The sequence below is a fragment of the Eretmochelys imbricata genome, chromosome 9 (assembly GCF_965152235.1).
Source record: "Eretmochelys imbricata isolate rEreImb1 chromosome 9, rEreImb1.hap1, whole genome shotgun sequence".
In the NCBI taxonomy this organism is placed as follows: domain Eukaryota; kingdom Metazoa; phylum Chordata; order Testudines; family Cheloniidae; genus Eretmochelys; species Eretmochelys imbricata.
In genome coordinates, this window is record NC_135580.1 from 55,941,502 (window position 1) to 55,945,223 (window position 3,722).

Genomic DNA, 3,722 nt, shown 5'->3' on the forward strand with positions numbered 1-3,722 from the left:
AGGGATACTTTGTAAAGAACTGCAAAGTGGCTAGTATTCCTTCCTTTCTAGCCCAATCCCATGGTTCTTTTCCCATGAGAGAGAGGCATGATTTGGGCCCATAGCTTTTAGCAGGAACATAGATTTTCATCTGGAAATATACTTAAAGAAATTGATTTGCAGAAGAGACCCAAGAGTTCCCATTTAGACTCCTAAATCAGTGATAAGATTTTCAAAAGAGCTCATCACCTAAATACAGTGATCAACAGGAGAGAATAAAGAGAACAATGGGGCACTGAGAACTACAGTACTACATTAAGTAGCTAAAGGGGAGCAGAGTTCTTTTGAAAATCTGGCTTTAAAAGTATGTGCTGGTATCTAAAGACATTTTCTGTCATGGGTCAGTTTATTCATGATAATTAGAACATAAGGCTGGTACTTTCAAAGGTGCCAGTGGGATTTAGGCACCCAGACCCAATTGAACCTTTCAGTGGATGTGGGTGCCTAACTCCTCCAGGGTCCTTTGGAAAGACTGCAAGTTGTTTGGGGCAGGGAGCAGCTGTTTGTTCTGTTTGTGCAGCACCTAATGCAATGTGCTCCTGGGCATGACTGGGGCTCCCAGGCACTGCTGGAGTAATAATAATACATACTTCTGTGCTGACTGTATTAGGTCATTTTGTTTTCATATGAAAGTTGGCTTACATTTTTTACAGCCTGGTTCTCATTTACAGTAAGGCCTCTCTCTGGCAGTGAACTGGAAACTTAGAATGAGTGCAGCATCACACCCTGCTAATATGCATTTTCTCCCCCCCCCCCCCCCCCCCGCTCCCCCGTCTTTCCTTTTTCTTGTAATTTTCACCATCTTTTCACTACCGGAGAGGTGAACAGAAAGGGCCCTGAGTGTAAATGAGAATCATAGAATTATAGAATCATAGAATATCAGGGTTGGAAGGGACCTCAGGAGGTCATCTAGTCCAACCCCCTTTGGCCTTCTTGGCAACAAGAACCAAGCCCTTCAATTTGCATTGCCTCTTCTTATATGATTGGTACCTTTTTAGGATACATAGAACATGTTGGAAAACACTGCACGTCATTTTTCTAGATGTAGTGCTAGTGGGTTAATCACTGCCTTGCTTCCAGGCTCTGCCTCTGAGTTGACCAAGATGCAAGAGCCAGAAATTGGCAGAGAGAGAGGCAGATACAGTATGATAGGAACAATCCTTAGCTCTGGCACAGTGCTTGTCATCAGTGGATCTCAAAGTACTTTATATTTACTTGTCAGTACAAGGCCCAGTCTCAGCAGGAATTGTACTCAGGCGATAGTTCAGTGCATTTTTAGTCTGGCATATGCAACATGGATGATCTGTGCAACAGAGATTAATTACACTGAAAGAATGTATCAGAGTGAGCTGACAGATGACATGAAGAGAAGAAACTCTCCCTGTTCTGAAGGGACCACTTGACTTTTTTCAATTTTGAGGATTTCAAATGGCATCCAATGCTAATTTCTGACATACTTGGTGTTTTAATCATCTCATTGTTACACAATGGATTGGCCAAAGTCCTCAATGAACATTCACCTCAAAGGCATTTCTTGCCTTGTTGGGATACCAGCTGTGGGGTTAGTTGGCAGAGAGCCAGCCTGAAGTGGTTTTAAAGCAGCAAGCATCAATAGCAACTTGCGAGTGGCAAATGGAACAATGTAGGCTGGCATGTCACATTGGGGGACGTCTGTTTCAAGGCTGTTCACTAATACAGGCCCAAAGTCTTGGATTCTGACTGTATTTCCTCCTCCCTTGATAACGCCAAGCACAGAGCACTCCAAGAGAGCAGACCCCAGCACAGTGCTCACCAGGGACTTGACCCAGCATTCACTGAAGTCAACAGAACTCTCTCCATTGTTTTCAATGGGCATTGGATCAAGCTCTGAACTTTACTCTGGGCCCAGTGCAGCTCTGGGCAGGAGCAAAAGCTTTTCTTTTCCATTTGCTCACAGATTTAGACTAGCAAATAGAAAATAATGCTGACAGTACTAGTGGGCAGTGTGGATAACTGCAGGGCAGATCGTACCCCCTGCCATAGCAGAAGGAAACAGAGCATGGACATTTGCCAGAGTGAAAAGTACAGGTTCACACAGTGGAGTGATAGCACAGCATCCAAACCCCTGTCAGGGGCTGGACTGGGCCCTTTATGAGGGAATTGGTCCAGCCCATCAGGCTTCTCATGACAGCTGGGGCAGGGGGAACAGCAGAGTGAAGCTGCCGGAAGAATGAATCTCCTGCTGTGGTCCCTGAGGAAGGGAGTCATAGTTGGGTAGAAAGAAACCCCTGGCTGGAAGTTTAGTTTTCCTTTTGGGGAGAAGGCAAAGAAGACAGGCCAGGCCTTGCATCTTCTTCAGCTGCTGAAGAGCAGAAAGAGACAGCCCTTAGGGAACAGGGCCTGCGGTGAAAGACCTTTTTGTATTTATTTTTGACCTTTATGTTAAACAGCCAGACCCCAAGAAGGGTTGTTGCTATTGCACTCACAAAAGTCTTTTGTGTGTAGAGTTTATTGAGGAGCCTGAAGAGGGGAAACTGAGACAGTTCCACCCCAGGTCACAAGGGGCATTCAGGAGGTAGCTGACCCTGTTATACTCCCTAAATAATAGGGATCTATCTGCAGGCTTTTCAGTCTGGATTAAGGCATAGGCCCGGTAGGTCCATGCCTGGGGCCCCAGCTCCTGTCATTACAGGATGAGATCGGAATTCTGCTTGCATTAAAAATCAACTATACTTCGAGCCCTTGTGGATGCAAAGAAAACTTGAAAATATGTTCTGAGCATAACTGATGTCTGCAGACAGCCTGGAACAAGAGGTCCCAGAGGTGTGAACTGGCCCATTCATCTTAACTCGGACACCTGCTGCCATCCTAGGGAGGGGCAGAGCCATAACAAGGGGGGAGGCAGTGTGGGGGCCTCACATGGATTGTGGGTAGGACCTCAGATTGCCATCATCTGACACCAAGGCTTTCTAAGTGGTGCATGAGGAAATGGATGGGCACAGAGTCCAAGTGATCAGTGGACTGGCCGCCTGTGGGCCATGAGGAGACATGTGACTTAGTCAAATGGACAGAAAGCATCTCAAGCAAACCTCTGTGTTGTGTACTGTACCTCTGCTCCTTCTCCACAGCTACAGAGGGCTGATCTGTGACTCAGCTCACAGGGAAATCCTTTACTGCCTCTTTGTGTTTCATATAAATGCTGCTAACGACTCATTGCTATGGACACTGAGTCAGCTCCCCACCTGATGTAAATCAGCATCTCTCCATTGAAGCCAGATCCCCAGCAGGCATAAATCAGTATCTTTCCACTGAAATCAATGGAGTGATGTCTCTTTACACTAGCTGAGGATCTGGCCTGACCATTTCCTGTTTGCCGAGTAGGATAGCTATGTGCTGTGCCTCAGACTTATCAGCTTGGCTGGATCTCTTGCCAGATACACCTGATTGTTAGGTAGCCACCTTGGCAATGAATAGCTCAGATGGAGTTTGCACTCTTTCAGTTATGTAGGAGGAAAACACTGGGCTTATTAATGCCTTAGAATGTCTCTCCACTGGCTGCTCCTCCCACAAGGCACCTGCTCCCAGCCTTCTCTGCCTTCCCTCCCCCACCTGCATGCATACCTGGCTGTACTGGGGAAGGTAAGGCTTGCACCACCAAAGGAGCTCTGCAGAGAGGAGGGGATCTTTGCCCTGGCTTTGTAGCC